The sequence below is a fragment of the Acromyrmex echinatior genome, chromosome 1, assembly GCF_024713525.1.
Source record: "Acromyrmex echinatior isolate Ae372 chromosome 1, ASM2471352v2, whole genome shotgun sequence".
Classification (NCBI taxonomy): domain Eukaryota; kingdom Metazoa; phylum Arthropoda; class Insecta; order Hymenoptera; family Formicidae; genus Acromyrmex; species Acromyrmex echinatior.
This window is the reverse complement of record NC_141852.1, coordinates 21,964,291-21,983,310: the sequence shown is the minus strand read 5'-3', so window position 1 is coordinate 21,983,310 and position 19,020 is coordinate 21,964,291. Positions and strand designations below refer to the sequence as shown.

Sequence of the window (19,020 nt, the reverse complement as noted above, 5' to 3'; positions counted from 1 at the left end):
AAAAAGTTATTACAAACTAATAATCGCTTATTGTAACACAATTGAAATATTTAAGACTCTACAGATATTCGTGATATGTATGTGTGCATAACGAATCTAAAAAATAAAGCAAAAACCTATCCTGCAGTAAAGCCTATTCATCGGAGAATATTAAAAATATAATGAAGATTATTTTACTTACTTTGTAATATGCGTTAATATTTCGACAGTTAGCTAGATAGATGATCGGCGCGCGACCTTGGGGTTGTTTTAACGCGGAAGGACGGACGAGTCGGGCGGCGCCTCACGTTTATGCGTAGTTATCGCGCAGTCATTCCATTACTGAGACTCGTACGGGCAGGTGTCGCGTGCCGCTCTTCTTCACATTTCTTTTTGAAACGTAATCGCGACAAATGTTAGATAATACGAAACGTACTTTATGAATACTCACAGTATACGATTACTATAAGCTCGCACGATTAATTATTTGTAAAAGGATCGAGATGACAATCATGTATCACGGAATAGATATTTGATACGATTCATTCATTTGGAATCAAAACGCGATGGAAAACAGAATCTATTACTGTTTCGCGATAATTACGGACAACAATTATATTTTAATTTAACATAAAATTTTGTGTTTTCGCCTGAATATAACTCTCGATTATAATTCGAACGGTATCACATTCGTCAATCATAAAAAAGCAATGTTAATAACTACTCTCACGCAAATAATACAATTTATGCATTTATTTCTACTTTTACAATTAATATATAGTTTGTGTAAATTATTAATAATTAATTTTTTGTTTTTGTACATCTTTTTTGTGATATCTGTAAAAAATTGAGCGCAACTTTGGAACTTTGTTGGTAGTAAAAGAAATATTTCTCTTTTTAATTAATCTTTAGCCCATTTCATTGACTCTAATCATACTTTACAGACATATATGTCATCTATGAATAAAAGATTCAGTCTTTTCTGATCTGTTCTGAATTTATTTCGTAATAGTGGCGAATTGCAGATGTGTGTTTGATATTCATTATTAAAAGTTAACTGATAATTGCATAGTAATATTGATATAAATATAATATATTACATTTTTTGATGATATCTTCCTTCTTACGAGTGCGATCTTGATATAGTGGGAGGGCTCACTTGAAGAATGTATACGAAAGATATACACGAAAAGAACGGTTTTTCTTAAATATCTAAAAATTTTCAAATCTATCTAAATGATAAATGTAGATAAATTTTTAGATACTTGAGTAAAATTGTTCTCTTCGTGTAAAAATCCAACGACGAGGAAGCTAACGTACCCTCGTCACCGATTTAATTGAAAGTGAATGAACCGTAGTCGGTTTGTCGCGTCGCGCGTTTGCTTCGGGAGTGTCGTTGAAGTTATCGGACTAATGGACATTTTATAAAACCCATTTGATGGAATTTTAATTATAATTAATTATGATTAGTCCGCGCAATTATAGTATATTATTCGCGAGTGTTTTTTGCGAAGTGTCCTGTGCGAGAGGATGTCAACCCAATTCTGAGAGGAGGAAGAGGTCTGGGAAAGACATCGGGCACCGATGGAGCATCTTTGCGGTAAATATTATTTTTTACTTGTAAAATTAACCTTTTTTTGCTTGTTCTTCAATTATTTTATTTGACAATGATTTAAAAATAATAATTAGATAAGGAAAATTATTGTACTTATAAAAATTATTTTAAAATTTTATACAAATTTATTCTTGCTAAGACCTCCTTTAGAGAATACATATATATAATCATTTTATCTAACTAAATAATGGATACAAAATTCGATGCCTATAAAAATTATATTTTCAAAATTGCATGATTATTTTTCAGAAAACTGCATGCGCTCATATGGCAATTATTTTTTTTAATAATGATTACTTCTTACTCTACCCTGTTTTAATTTGAATTTTAATTTATTTGTTACAGAATCTTCGTAGCGACGTTGCTGATGTAACTCCATTGTTGCGCATCAGGTCGGTGAGTAGTGAATTAACATTTTTATTGGAGTAACGAACGTATGGTAGTTTTATTATTAGGTGTTGGAATTAATTCGTAGCGTTTTACAAGTGATGGGAAGTACTTTCATTAATGTATTTTTTAATGCTCATGTGAAATAAATAACATTCTTTCATTAAAAACGCTACGAATTAATTCCAACACCTAATAGGATTATGTACGTACCTAAATACATATATATATATATATATACGCATAGATTTAATAACAATATACGGATAAATAGATGTATAGCATTAGATACATCCATTGTAAAATAGGTTAGAAGGATAAGTTTAATTCACCTTATTATTGAACATAATGTACATTTGAGTTTAGTGCGTATGTACAAAAATGCACACACTATATTGTATAATGGCCATATCTTTCGAAAAATTGAGAATACCATTGAGGATATAATAGAATATTATTTATTAACAATTATATTGATTAATAATATTGTTTGGTCAATTTTAAAATCGAATACATTAAATCGAATAAAATTTATTGAATTTGCATATTTATTAGTTAGAAATATATCATAATTTTTTTACAAATGTATACAAAGACACAAAACGAAAAGAATTAAATAAAATTAAAATATATTAAATATTTTATTTACTGCTCTTACTTAAATTGGCTTAAAGTATTTATATATCATCAAATATATTGATAATGAGAGAAAAAATATTAGGTGTTGGAATTAATTCGTAGCGTTTTTTAATGAAAGAATGTTATTTATTTCACATGAGCATTAAAAAATACATTAATGAAAGTACTTCCCATCACTTGTAAAACGCTACGAATTAATTCCAACACCTAATAGTTACAACTATATTATAATTTAATTATAATTTACCTATATATTACAGAAAGATTGCATAATAATTGCAAATATATCTCATTGCAATGTTGTACTATTGCAAATAGATTGCACAATGTATTTGCAATACTGTTGCAATGTCATAGCATTATAAAAATGTATAAACATTTTTCTACAATTAATTAATACAATTTTATTTACAAGAAATTAAAAAACTATGAAGAATAGATATTACAGTGGAGTATTTCCTATTATTATCATGCAATAGACTGAATAATCATTCAATGCATGTAATTTCACATAGAAGATTATTGACCGCATCTAGTACATTCACTATAAAAACTGAAATCTAGAGAAAATCTATTGAAACACATTGGCCAGCCGAGGACCATAAAATATTGTTTCCTATAAAAAACGTTAAATTTCGATAACTTCTATAGTTTGAAATTATTATCCCTGGCAGATATAAATGGAGAGCGCGAAAGTTCAATTATAATTAAACATCGAATGACGAGCTTCTGGCAATGGCTTTAAGCAAAACCGGTAATTTATTATCGTGAAATGTTCATTGACAATAATTCCTGTATCAAATGCCCGAGGTGTCGTGTACAGAACACAACCTATCCTGCCGTCGATAAAATCCCTTAATAGTAGTGGCCAGTGGCAGTCCGACGTCGACCGTCGCTGTGAACGGATATATTGTCGTCGTCGCCGTTTGTTCATCATTTTTTGTTCAGGAAACCAAATTATCGTATTGAAAAAAAAAAAACGCGAAAATCCTCGCCGCGGATGTAAATTTTTGAGGCATTCTCCAGCGTTTCGTTTGACAGTTCTTCGGCGATAACTACGATCGAGGCGCGATCTTCGGCAATCGATCTTCAAATTTCAAAAACAATTTTCGGAGAAAATATAGTGGTTTCCGCTTTGACGCGCCGCATGCGTGCAACTCATATGTGATTCGACAGTCGCTGAGCGAACGCTCCTCTCCGTGAATATCGTCCACTTTCGAAGTACTTCCAGCACTTCCAAATAGCACAGAAAGTCTAAAAAGAAGTCTCTTTTTATTTCCAGCATACGAACTTCTTGTTTCGTCTCATTTCAGTTCTAAAAGTATTTCTGAAAATCTCAAAACATCTTACTTTTATGTTACCAATGTGTTTTTTTTTAATTCAAAAGTTTTTTCTATTCTTCTATTTCTTAATTTTGTATAAGAATAAGTTACACTTTGACTTGTATGCAAATTAAATATTATTTTTATTAAATATAACATACACAAATATACATATAAGTATAATTGTATATATTTTTTATTTTGAATTTATTTCGTACAGATTACCTTAAAAAGATTCTTTTTCTTGTCTTTTTCTATTTCTTAATTTTATATAAGTATGGCTTTGATTTTTATGTAAATTAAATATTACTGTTATTAAAGATAATAAATATATAACAAATATGTATAAATATTTTTAAAATTCTTTTTTAATTTATTTCGAACAGATTATACTAAATCATAAAAAACTTTAGAAGTAAATATTTTTCGAGTTCAAATGGATGGTTGTGCTATCTGGGTTAACATTTTTCCAGCGTCGCGCTGATCGAGAAATCAAAAAGAAGAATTGCGATATCTCGAGATTAAAAAGATTGCGAGAATTTTGTTCTTTCGAACGAGATCGCGATTTCTAACGAAAGTTCCCCGAGGGAAAGGTATTCAGGATCGAAGCGCGCACTTGACCGTGATTCGCGGCGTCAGCTGTATTGTCCGCGATCTCTTATTCTACGTTTTCCGACGCGCCTGCTTATCGCGTCTCCGCGAGCGATAAACCGAGGCTTTCAACCGACCTGCGTACTGCACTGGATACACGCAGTAAACGCGACGGTCGTCGTTTATCTCCAGCGCATTAACGCACTTCGCGTAGTGCGTTACTCGCCGCTCGCGGCGATGTATGGTGAACAGGCGGAAAAAGACGAGAGATCGATACCTCGATCTCCGCAACCGCGATCGTCGGATCGAATAGCCGGCGTGGATTGATCGAGTGCGAGTCGGATTTCCACGAAGATACGTCTGAATGCTGTAATCGGAGCTGAAAGCTACGCCAATTCCGAACGGGACAGAATTACGTGTGGAACAACAGTATCGTGACGTCGCAACAATTTATTCAACAACCAACAATTATCCAAATATCACGCGCAAAGCGCGTTCACGATTTCTTGTGCCTGTCGATGATCTTCATCGACGATCGGCATCAAAAAGTCCCAAGAGTGATATCGCGATCAGGTGACATTAAACACAAACGCTCTCGTTTGCGAAATGCGTCTCATGAGGAGGAACTCGATTTGGTGACATTATTGGCGAAGCGGGAAATCAACGATTGCGGCTTTCCGGCAGTTATTCGTTGAAGAACTCGCGACGGGATGCGATCGAAGGATCGAAAGAAGATGCGCTAATTAACTGTGATGTCAATTTAGTGTCGTCTCGTGAAAATCGTGACTCGCCGAGTGGTAAGTTCGAATTTTTATTGCTTTCGTTAGAGTGTACTTTCGAGTAATATGCGGCTGCATCTGAAAGGGAAACGCTGTAACAGGAAATTACTTTCTCAAGTTCTGCACGAAATGAAAGGTCCAGTTACTTTAGAAGGGACGTGCCTCTCAACATAGGGCGATATAACGTTGTAGATTTTTAAGTATTTTCGTAGAAAAAAATTCGAACTGATTACGAAACGAATTGAATGTTCATAACTTGATGACGCAAAATACGTATAGCTCTTCTTCAGAAATTATTTATTTTCTATTTTTTGTAACGTCTAAGTTTAGATAATATATTTATAAATAGTAGATATAAAAATTTTTTATACTTTATTTATTACGAAATTTAGGTATGAACTAGCTATTCAGATATTTTTAGCAGTATTTTAGTAGGATTTCAAATAATGGTCAATGAACATTACTCTTACTTTTGTATATATAATATTGTACATATACAATATATATATATATATGCTTCTTAATATTTTTCCTTCATTAAATATCTTGATTTTAATAAATATTTATGTTTTATATATTAAGGACAAAAAGAAGAAAACAATTTTTCTTTGAAAAGATTATTTTATAATAGATCTATATATTCAAACTTAGTAAATACAAAGCGATAAGTAATTATTAAAACTTAGCCGCTCGGGAAGTAATTGTCGGACGTTCATAAAGTCTCCCTGAGGTTGATTGGCTCCTTTATTGACGACATAATCGAATGAATTACGCGACCGTTGGCGGGGTACCTTTGCGGCAATATGACGTATTGATTTCCGGAACTTCAGCGGCGTAACTTAACTCGATAGTTACTTACTATCTAAATTACTCATTCAGAAATCATATCGAGTTACAAAAACAACTAATGAATAAATAATTAAGCTAAAAAAGTCATAATTATATCTCTTTAAATTTTTATGAAAAAATTAACTTTAATTTTTTTAATTTTAAAATAAAGAAAATTTCATCAAATAAAAATAATTCGAAAACATCTGACATAATTAAGTGATAATTGAGTGATAGAAAATCGATTAAAGAATGCTATTTAAAAAAGAAAGAATTTTATTTTAAAATTAATAATATGATAATTGTGGCACAAAATACAATATTTTAAAGATTTTTACCATGTGCTTCAGTAAAATTATCAAACTTATTTTATACTTTATTGTAGTTTTATTAATGAATGAGAGAGATTTACATCAAAATTTTTCGAAATACAATATTGTTCCACGACTATCATATTTTCAGGGTAAACTCTAAGAAAAAATTCTCTCCGTGTATACATCAATATTTACACACATCAATATTTGTTTTACTCGGCTTTGTAGTTATTTTTTACAGAGGAAAGTCGGGGCGTGATTAGATCAATATTGTGTATAATGATATTATCAGCGTTATATCTTTTGTCTTTAAATCGTGGCAACTCCGATAATCCCTTTCGTGATGCATCGCAACGAAATTACTGTGGTCTGTCAGTATTTGAGGGCGGTCACCTTTTTTCCAATAGCAACTGATTTAGAGAAAGCGTTGAAACGGCCGACAGCTGAAAGCACAGCCGACTCCGCGAGTTCTCTTTTTCCTTTTCGCGTGTCTTCTTCTAAGAGTGGATCATTTATTTTTCTTACTTAATGAACGTCTGATTTTCGAATTTAGAGCATCGATGAAATCACGATCTATATATAAAGATGCAACCAAGGACGCACAATCCGTATTAAGACCCAGTTGATTATTAATAAAATAAAAAAACGACATAAATTTTTTCGTAGCATGAAAATATTATATTTGGCATAGAAGACAAATTTTTGCATTAACGGAAATATTTTCTTTACATATTTGATTCAACATATAAAAGTTGAAAAAGGATTCTGTTTGATTTAACGTGTAGAAACTGCTAAAAGATTCTGTCCCTCGTATATTTACGTATATTTATGTAATTTCGCATGCATTTTCTCGATTGTCTTCCATCAAAGAAAACAAAAGGAAAGAAGAAAGACGTCGTCTCTTTGTTTCACACCTACGCAGCTTCGAATTACTGCCGCGAGTCTTTTAGGAACACACGTTATTATCCCGTATTTTTTGGATGTTGCCATGTGACTCTTTGCGTCCGTTAATAAATACGTTAACTTACAGGATGGCAAATGGAAACAGTTGGCAGGGATATTGCGTCGCAGTATCCCTGACCTAAAGTAACATTATTTGCGGTCAGCCGAATTTAACTCGGAGCGCAGAGAGAAATGTGCTTTCATCTTTGCGTCCAATTTTTGCTTCTTTCGCAATTTACTCTCTAAATAACAAGAACATATTTGATTTAGATCAAAGCACTACCAGCCTATCGGCTATCAGCCATCGAAAGATCGCGCGAATGTTATAGTAGCTTCATTTTTGGACATGTACACCGCCATTTAATTTAACGAGAGATTAGATTCACTGAGAAAAATTTTTGATTAAAGATGATCAAACCAAAAGATTCTGATCGTATCAATCAAAATTCTGCTTATCTTAGATAAGATGGCAGAAACTAAATTTATAATAGATTTAATTAAAAAATTCTTTAATTAGAAAATTCTGATTTATCCATTTTCAATGATACCAGAATTCTAAATGCAACCAAACTCTTTTTCAGTGTTGAGATCTGAATGTGCAACGGATGCTGTCTGCATCTCCGTTTCGTATGTCATTGTCGTCAGGAAACAATGGACGATATTCGCGAGCGCGAGTTGGCCCCCTTTCGTTCTCTCTTATCCGACAGTCCTGTATTTTTCTCTTTGGGCATGCCTTGCACGGTGTCTAAGAGACCGCTCGTCTGGAAACCACCCTTCCGAAACCCACTCTTCCGCGACAACGCGAGATTTAATGAACGGGATAACTCACGCGAGAAGTATCTCATTGAACGCCATCAGTGGGCGGCTTGAACGTTTTTAAAGATATAGTTTCAGATAAAGTATATTTAAATAAGTATATTTAAATAGGCGATTGGTTCAATTTAAAAAGCGCGCGCGCGCGCGCGCGTGATTTTTAATATGATAACGTAAAAAAATCTCATTTATAAAAATAATTTTGATCAATAATTTTTATTAATTTATTAGTTTTATATTGAAAAGACCTGAAATAAGAAAATTTAATCGAAACTTTATTGTATTGTCGAAATTCTATTATATTGTATCTAATTTATATTAATATATTTTTACACACGTTCCTCTTGTATTAGTTCTTTTTGGTTTTTTTGGAATTTATGAAAAATGTTATTGTAAAATTATTCATGAAAAATGTGATTGCAAAGTTATAAAAAAGTATTTTGTGATATCGAATTATTTAATATATTTATGCCTGAATACAAAACAATGAGAAATTAATAGTCAAATGTGCACTACCGTTCATAAATTGAATTTATGATTTTTTTCACATCACTAAAAGTTAAATCTAAAAAAGCTTTAAAAATTTTTTGTTTGAAAAAGTTATGCAAATTAAGTGCATTATAACAAAACTTTTTTCTATTTTTGGACTTTTTTTTCAAACTTTAATTTCAAAATTAAAAATCTGATTTGATGGGAACATGTTGAAAATTACACTAAAAATAGTACAATTTTATCGAAATCTGATCTTTGATTGCACTATCAGTTTAGATTTGCAAATGATTCAGCACATCAAAAAATACAAGAAAATGTTCATAAGAAAGATTCCATTGTTTAGAAAAATCCGATAATTTTATTCATTTTCTTTATAGAATCTATCTCTCCTCTTTAGAAAATGCTTCTAAAAATTTGTCTATAATTTTTTTTCATCGAGATGAGATTTTTTTACTTTTCGTGAGATGTGAGAAAATTGTAAGCGTTCTTAAGTTTAAGATTATTTGATATTTCTTAAAATTGTATTTTAAACTGCAATAAATGCAATATCATGTGACATATGAACGTATAGAAAACATGACTTTTTGATATTATTTATTACTATACAATTTTTCAAGCGTCTTGCTTTCAAGTCTTTCTCTAGTGTTATATTTCACACTTTATAATACGTATTTGAATATTCGAGAAAAGAATTAATATTCGATATATATATATCGGTAGAATTGTAAGTTATTATTAAATTCGCATTAGGAAAAGCGACAAGAGGAAGGATCGTTGGGATCGGTAAAGCGGCAACAAAGCGTCGTTAATAAAAAGACTTGCTCCGTCTGCAATCTATTACTACTATTACTAGACCTTACAAAGACTGGTGATATCATTAAATCGATCGCTGAATAATGTCATTGGTCTCTTTTCCCGCTTCGTGCCTTTATACTAAATAGCGAGACGAGTCTTTTTGTATGTGGTGAAAAAAATAAAAGTAGATCTTCGGGGTGATGTAATTCACATGTTTCTTTTGTATTTTAACCTTTACAGTACATTTTTATCACGATAAGTCACGTTCGTTTATCGATCTGGAAAGATATCTTTTGCGAAAGCCACTTGTAAAAAAATGAAATATTAACTAATTAATTTTGATATTTCTGACAATATATTTATTATATTCGTCATTTTCAAATCTTTATAAATTCAAAGTTTAATGTTATTATAAGCACACAAATAATTTCTACTATGTCTCATAGTTTATAGTCTATTTAATCTATTTTAGTAATAATTATTCAAAATATATTTTTTATACAAGTATATTACAAAAGCGAATCTACATAAAGATAATGCATTTAATAACAAAATCTTTAAGTAGAAACAAGCAAGAAAAAGTTAATTTTTTTACTAATTCATAAATCACAATATGTACATATATCTTCTTTTTATGAATATAACTTGCTACTAGTCACAAAAAGAAATTATATTTTTTAAAATAAAAATACTATACATTATATACTTGCAATTTTTGCACTTTAACTCGCAATTCATTAATGGAACATAATTTCATTCTTGGGAACATAAATAAACTGTTTCGATTACATAATTCACTCTTTTTTATAATTTTTAAATATCTGAAATGAATAAGAGGTTTGCAAAATTTGATTTTTTGTGCTTAGAAAAAAAAAGTGTAGTTTCTGATAGTTTTTGATGTGCAAAATCCAAATCTATAAATAAAATTGTTCTATCATATCAAGCTTTTGAGAAAAATGAAATTGAAACGTTTAAAAAACGAGTTTTTGAAATTTTGCAAATTTGTAGCTGATGAACCCCGCGATGTACTAGAGATTTCGAAAAGAATTCAAGATTATGATTGGACATTGTACTTTAATATAAAAATATTGAATTGTTTATAGGTCGAATCTCTGGCGCGTTTTGTTTTAGCGTAATAGGAAACTTGAGATATTTTTTTGCAATAAAAATATTTTTTTTAATTTAAACAATTTTTACAATACAACGATTTTCTAAAAAACTGACTTTGTACGAAAAAAATATGTTAGTTAAAGTTAGTTAGTGTAAGTTGTATGTATTGTAAATTTTTTTTATTAAGTATGAAATTTTATGTAATTGTGTGTGTGCATGCCAATTTTATACGTAGAGATGGAGCAATCGATGTACAACTACATCTGTTTTTAAAAACAAGCGCGCCAGAGGTACAAAGCTGACTGTAAAAGATTTGATATTTTTATATTAAAGTACAAAGTTTAATCACTAATTCGAGTTCTTTTGGAAATGTCTCGCACATCGAGTTTATCAACTATGCATTTTTAAAAATAATCAAAAACGCATTTTTCAGACATTTCAACCTCATTTCTCTCAAAAACTTGACATGATAGAACATTTTCACTTACGGATTCGGATTCACCGTATCGAAAACTATGAGAAAATTCTATTCTTTTCCAAACAGCAAAAATCATGCAGACTTGTGTATAATTTCTATTTTTAATAATTAAAAATTGAAAAAGGCTCCAAAAATTAAATCATTAAAGGAATATAATGCCAATAAGAGCCGACACAGTTATACGTATGTAATAAAATATGTAATATATTAATCATTAATTATAGACGTTTTGACCATATGATTCGATTCTCTTCAATGTATCGATAACATTTTTCAGAATTTAAATTGTTTTAATAAGATAGAACAAATACAATTAATGAATCATCATTAGGCTGTTGTTCAAATTTAAGAACTTCATAGTCATCTATTATACTTAACTGAATATCCAAACAAGAATACCATTACTTAGCTTACTTTGTATTCAGCATAACGACGTTATGCTGTAATTGGTGATTGACATATATATATTGCATATTTTATTACACATGTACAATTGTATCGGCTCTCTCTTATTGGCATTAGATTCCTTTAATAATTCTATTTTTAATAATTATCTGTATTAAGAATATGTGATAATGTTTATGTAGGTATTTATAGGAATTGCAAAGTAATAATAAGTAGTCTTTAATTTTCAAAAATATAAGTTGTGCAGTAGCAACAATGTTAAATTGGTTACTACGTTTTAGCATGCGATTTGCACAATCCCTTAGCGCTATTAATGCATTGAGAGATTAGGTGCGATATATTCTCTTCTCTCTCTCTCTTTCTCTCTCTCTCTCTCTCTCTCTCTCTCTCTCTCTCTCTCTCTCTCTGCCAGTATAACATACTGTATGCGGATTGTAATATTGTACGAAAATACGTATAAAAATAAAGCCGAGTTAAGTAAGTAAACGTGCTAACAATAGATTATTCGCAGTCGATGCACTTTGTCTGTTTTGTGCGAAAAAAAACACGCGCGCGAATTTTACTCAATAAATCACATGTCTGCAATAGTAGTGAGGTTTTATTACATGCGTGTATCCAAGTCTATACGAAGTTGTCATAAATGACGGATGTAAGGTGTCGATAATTTTTATCACGGCACGTTCGTTGACAATTTATAAGCGCGTCGAAAAAAGACACGTGATATGGTGATACGTAGGTAATGCATGATGCATCGAACATTTGACATTTCGTGCAATTTTTCTTGAATTTTGGAAGCTATTGCCGAAAGTGTTATATAACATGACATCTTATTTTTTAATTAATTTCAAGTGAAAGTTTCTTTAGATAAAATATTATAGAGTTTTAAATTATCGATTTTCAATATGTTTAAAGATGTATTAGCTATACAATATTAGTTAAAATAGTTAATCTCTCTCTCAATCAAAAAAAGCTCAAATAAGCTAATATCAACCAATATTATTTAAAAAATTTTGATATAGCCCGCGAAAACCTTGAAACCAACTACAAAAGAACAAAATAAATAATTCAGCTTATAATGGTTTTATGCAGCAAAATAACTATATTTTTCTGTAGTTTTAAGTCAGTAATTTTTAAACGAGTAAATGGATCCAAATAAACTTTTACACGAATATTTAATATTATTTGATTATACCTTAGGAAATTTGATTTAAGTCTTAAAATTACTTCCTCATCAAATTTGTAAATAAATATTACAACAACTGCGATTTTATACAAGAATTAAGACAAACAAAAAATTAAATAACTTTTAAACTAATGAGAGAATTGTGCAAATTTTATACTATTATTTAAACGTAACAATAATAGAATAATCTATGAAATTTTTATTTTTTGATATTATTTTTAAATGTGATATACCTATACATTTTTAAAATCACACAAATGTTAGAATGTTTATGGCATAAAACTGAAAGACTGGTTGTGTGAAATTTTTATTGAAATTGAAGTTATTGATAAAAAGAGATGAGGAATATAATGGGAAGAAGCTTGCGATATACTATCGTCATTATTGTGACAAAAATTATGTTTAAATCGCGAAGTTTAAGCGTGTTAACTAACTGCGTTTCTATGTATTTTTTGTTACTTTCATAATTATTGGAAAGAGATATGTATAAAAGGAAATAAAATAGAATTTCCACGAAGCACTCCATATTACTTGCAGACTGTCACGAAGTCTCGTGACTTTTAATCATCTGATGCAGGCGTTTCTTCTCTGGGAAAATGAACGTGAGTGTAATTACTCGTAGCAATATAGCAGCAAGCCGAATTACAGACACGGTTTCCTTTAAGCCGACTCTCATTTATCGTTCCTTCGAGCGCGTCTTTCAAATTTAAGCTGAAAGCTGAAACAATTTCATGAGACAGATCTTCAAAAAGCGTTTTCTCGTAAAAATAAATATGACTTTACAATCTTTTTTGCTTAAATAATAGTGATATATATAAAAACCGCACATGTGCGCAAGATATGCAATAAAATGACTTAATAGAAATGCTAAACTAATATTCCAACATGAACATAATCAGATGAGATGTACAAAGAATAGTGCTCTTTGTGTGCTAATTTAATGCTTTAATTTTGATTTTATTGCTCTAACTGTTTAGCGAGAAATCGATTTTATGCTAACTTTTAAAAAAGTTAGAATGGATTTCTTGAAACACGATTAGAGCAATGAAATCGATATTAGAGCAACAAGTTAGCACATAAAGAACACTAATTCTCCGTACATTGATCAATTATTAAGGATAATTGTTAGAACTCTTTCGGGGAAGCGGGGGGGGGGGGAGGGGGACATTAATACCAATTCCAAGAAAATTTCCAAGAAAAAATTTTTGACTTGCGTGAACTTACAAAAATTCGAATTTGGAATTTTTAAAGCGCTGTAACTTTTTTGCTTCTGATCTAAGCGGTTTGATCATTAAGGATAATCGTTAGAATTTTTTGAGAGCTATCAAAACTCGTAACAGAACACCGGATTTCTAAAAGAAATGTTTAAAAAGACAAATTTATTTTTAAAAAAGTTTTTTCAGAAATCTAACGTTTTCTTAAGAGTTCTGCTAGCTCCCCCCCTCCTTCAAAAAATTCTATCAATTGTCCTATATGAATTAAAATGTTAAAACGAAAGATAAAGTAATCTTTGAAAGTTTCAGAATCGTGAAATTGCCCTCCCCTTCCTCCGCTCTCTTACTTCATATGATGGTTTCACCATTTTTTAGTCAATGCAACACTTTCTAAAATCGATTGAGAATTCTAAAACTCTTTGGGGGGCAACCAGAACTTTGCTTACTTTTTCCAAATTTTGACAAAGGGGGACCAGTTTTACAGAAATGAATTTCTAAATTGCTACTTTGTATAAATAAGCAGAAAATTTGCGTAATTTAATGAGTGACCGTCGAGAGTGTGTCTTATGTCTCGCGATAAACTTTTCTATCTGTGAAAATTTGTATCAATTGTAGAAAATAAACACGTTACATAAGCGAAAGGTGGCCATAATTTGGCCGAATTCAATGGACACGTCGGCCAATTCATTAGATAACTAGTCCAATCAAGTGGAACACGCTGATATACGATAGTAGTATTTTTTTTTTTATGGAGAAGCTAGGATTATTGATTTACTTGGTCAGTCATGTTAAAAGATAAGCCCGCGTACGTATCGCTTTTATTACACAATTCTTAAATAGACGCCGCAAAAATAGGTTCCAACTAACTAACGCTTCGTATTTAGTCTATCGTGATTAAGATCGCATCGGGAATAATGCAGTCCCATCGTTTTAATCAGCTTAATCTCGTTAAACAAAAGCTCATTTAATTTTAAGTACGCATTCCTAGAAAATATTAGGCAATTAAAAGTGCGAAAAGGTGAAAATTTAATAAAAATTAATTACGGAAAATTAACGACGGAAAATTAATTAGTAGTCGCTTATTATTATTTACATAACTTAATAAATAGTTTATACTTTCATATGTGTATAAGGGTGTTCAAAAAAATTTAGCATTTAGCATTTATGTATGATAAATAATACATACTAAAGTAAAAGGTCTTAGATTCAAAACTTAACCGTTTCTAAGATATAAATTTTATATGTTAGTATCATAACTGACTTATTAGCTTCTACGTGTCGTATGCAACGTAAAAATTTACCTCAGTGTATAAATCGCATTCTGAACATTTTGATTCAATTTCTATATATACTTGAACTAATGAAAAATTTCACTGGAAAAATCAATAAGCTTACATCAACCATTATTGTTATGGCAATCGTAATGACTGATTAAAATGTCCCATAAGGGAGATTATCTCATAGCCTTGTAATTCTCTCTAATAGGCTATCAGTGCTACTTATTTCTCTTTTCTCATCGTATGCGACACGTAGAAAAGACCATAAGTCAGTCACACTAACATACTAAATTGTTTGTATCAGAAACATTTAAAGTTTCGACTCTTATGTTCAGTAATATAAGGTTTTTTTACTTAGTATGATGTGTACTATCTACCAATTAAATGTTGAATGTTGGTTTTTTTTAATCTCTGCATATAAGTATTTATTTTTACTATAAAGATTAGCTCTTTTTTATATACATATCTAACAATGGAACGTTTGCATTTATGACAAATAACAATTTTATTTACTTATTTATTTATTTATTTAAAGAGAGAGAGAGAGAGAGAGAGAGAGAGAGAAAAGAATTGAGAAAGAAAGAAAAGGGTCAAAAACGCGCGTCTACTGCAGAGTTATATTCCCTGCGTCAAAATAATGATATGCAAGTATCAGTACTGCATAATTGGACATTCTCTTTGCCAAGGAAATTTCATAAAATTAAGCGTTGTTCTCTAAAAGCGTGCGTGGCCGAAAATAACCATAAATAAACCTTCCGTGAAAGCATCAAGTTAATTAAATTTGAGAACAGCGATGCTTGCATTAATTATCAGTGTAGAAAGAAGCTTTTGAGACACACATCAAGCTGGTCCGCACTGGAGGCCAAAATTCTATAACCTTATGGCGTGATACGTGAAAATTACAAAGTTGAGCCGCTGCTGTAAGTTTGTTAATTAACTGTACAATATCATGGTTCTTGTACCAGAATATAAATGCAAAGGTAATATTACATTGGTTGTCGAAAATATGATTAGTATACTTAATTAAGACTAAAATAAAATTTACTTAACTTTATTCCGTAACAACTAACAACAGAAAATATGTGTGTATATATATATATATCTTTCTCTTTTATTATAGTATAATTGAGCGACATGCAATGTACATGCATTGTACATTATTTGCCGTTAATAATGGATATTGTTTATTTGTCATGGCTTTTGTAATTTGTATAAAGATTGCAAAATAAGTTTTTTTTATTAAATCGTACAGTCGCTTTTTTATTTAAACAACCTACACAGAAAATACGGTTGCCAAAGGATCTAAAAATTTAGCTAAATATATATCTGAAAATAATTTTGTTAGACTGTCAAAATTATATAAGACGCTTGATAGAATATCAAAATTTTTTACGGCATTACTTATCATATTTGAGTTTCTTACATAATTATTTTGATGACTCTACAAATAAAATTATTTTCAGATTTATATTTAGCTAAATTTTTAGATATATATATATATATTAGGTGTTGGAATTAATTCGTAGCGTTTTTTAATGAAAGAATGTTATTTATTTCACATGAGCATTAAAAAATACATTAATGAAAGTACTTCCCATCACTTGTAAAACGCTACGAATTAATTCCAACACCTAATATATATATATATATATATATATATATATATATTTCAGGAAAATCGTTCTTTCTGAGTATATATGATTGTACATTTATAATTTGAACAAGTCTTCACTGTAAATCTAGAAAGAAAGCTATTTTTTTTTATTCTTTTAACAACTGTGCAGCTTATTTGTTCTTGTTACAACATTACTTCGTAACACACGAAGGCGCTTCTTTAACAGTGGTAACGAACAAAGTAACAGTCACTCGGTCTAGTTATAAATTCTGAGGTCACATCTGGTTAGCTTCTTTCACCGTTTAAGCTCGTTTCTGTTCTTCTTGGACGTCCCAACCGACGCGTACACTATCGTGTACTTCTCGGATGTTATATAAGTACATGAAACGAGAGTCGCCCTATAGTTACTTTTATTTTCTCTTCCACTTCTCTTTCTTGTCGGTTTAGCCCAGGTCCAAACAAGTGCCGCGGATTACGTACCTACTATTTTCACATGAGCACACTAACTCTAAGAACATGTGCCGCGCTTTCTAAGCCACTGGTTCTATTTTATTTTCGTGAATTTAACGTTGGATGATAAATCGCAAATAAGATTGATATGATAGTATCTTCGAATATCTCTGAAAAAATCAGTAATCTATAAAATTTAAAATATACTTTTCTATAAACGATAAATCTCTTCTTTTTTGAAAATCTGACAGATTTTTAAATTCGAATTAATGACTTAAATTCTATTCTAGAATATTACTGAATCTGTAACAAAATTTAGGATCAATTTGTAAAAGAAAATTCAATTTTTTAAACAATTTTTTTCCTGTCAAATTCTCTCAAATTCAATTCCTTTAAAATAAAATAGTCTTTATAAAGATACGAAATTAAATTGAAACTAAATTAAAACGAAAGAAATATTTCGAAATATTTTATGCTGATTCAGATAATTAAAAAAGGAAATATTGTACGAAATTTTATTCTTGAGTTTAAGTTAATCTTATAACAAAATATTTCTTGTCTGTGATAATATTTTGTTTATTTATTTGCACGTCATGAAAAGAGAAATCTATAAATTTGTCAGAGGAACATCTTTACGCAAGTAAATCGATTTTCTTTCATCGCCGGATGAGATCGGGAATCGTTCTCGTACGACGAGAGTTGTACAGGCACCGATGACGAACTTAATTGGATTTAATCTCGATTTAAGCATCTGCCTCGAGCAGAGTACGCCAACGTTCAATCCAACAATAGAATCGCTCTTGGTCCTGTATATGTACACGTGCGTCATTTTCAGGCGGCGACGACATCCGCGAAAAGAATCTACCCTAAAGCAGTTTGAGAACAATTCTCATATACATGTACTGACAAGCTATTTGAGATTATTTTAAGATTTTCGGAATACAAGGAAATAACGCTAAGGTTATAACGCTAAATAATTGTTATTAGAGCTATTGAAAAATAACGAACGCTCAAGACAGGTCAATCTAATAATTTAGGGACAGAAACATATTGGAGGAAGAACAGCTTATGTTTTATTATGTAATATATACATTTGGCCGACAGCGAGATTAAAAAAAGAATTTAGGACAAATATTAATTTCACTACACATGAAAATCTTTAACACATTTAGAATCGAAACGTCGTCTGTAATTATAATTTATATGTATTGATTTTGATAATAATTTTAGCGATTAAACAACAGTCTAAATAATTCTTTTAGTCTGATAGTTTATATATTAATTTTGAACTTATATTTATTCTTAATTATATTATTAATTGCTAAATAATTGTGAAATTGCTGTGCATTTTTTCAGAGTTAAAAAAATTGCTGTGCATTTTTTCAGAGTTAAAAAAATAATCAGTTATAGAAGTTTTTGCGATAATATATTTAACACATTATTTTTTTGTCCACGAGAAAAAAAGTATTAACGTTTAATACTAAGAGTTTTACATTTTTTTTTAAATAGGGTACATTGTTGCAAATATGTAAATAATTATCAATAAAACACAATGATTAAAAATAAACATAAAGGAACTATCTACGCTAATATAATGGAAGACTAACATAGATAAAATAGGCGAAATTTTGTTTAAAACGGAACTTTATATGAGCAAAATATAAACTTTATATAAATATTGCATTAAATCAAATTAATAACAAATTATTCAAATCTTCACAAATTAATTGCCTTTTCCTTGTGACTAAATTCAGTTGATTGCATAAGCCAGAATACATATACATGTTTGATA

General features: G+C 30.2%; 1 protein-coding gene across 13 annotated transcripts in view; it reads left to right on the top strand.

Moving 5' to 3' along the window:
* Window positions 1-363: 363 nt before the first annotated feature.
* Oamb (Octopamine receptor in mushroom bodies) overlaps window positions 364-19,020 on the top strand; it is a 144,331-nt gene continuing 125,674 nt past the window's right edge. For 9 of the 13 annotated variants that reach the window (XM_087414974.1, XM_087414971.1, XM_087414968.1 and 6 more), the window contains exon 1: window positions 3,474-5,330. The gene's annotated coding sequence lies outside the window, so the exon portion shown is untranslated. Of the gene's footprint in view, window positions 380-1,493; window positions 1,580-1,939; window positions 1,991-3,473; window positions 5,331-19,020 lie in introns of those variants that run through there. The other 4 variants (XM_087414960.1, XM_087414946.1, XM_087414935.1 and 1 more) reach the window with 4 other exon arrangements.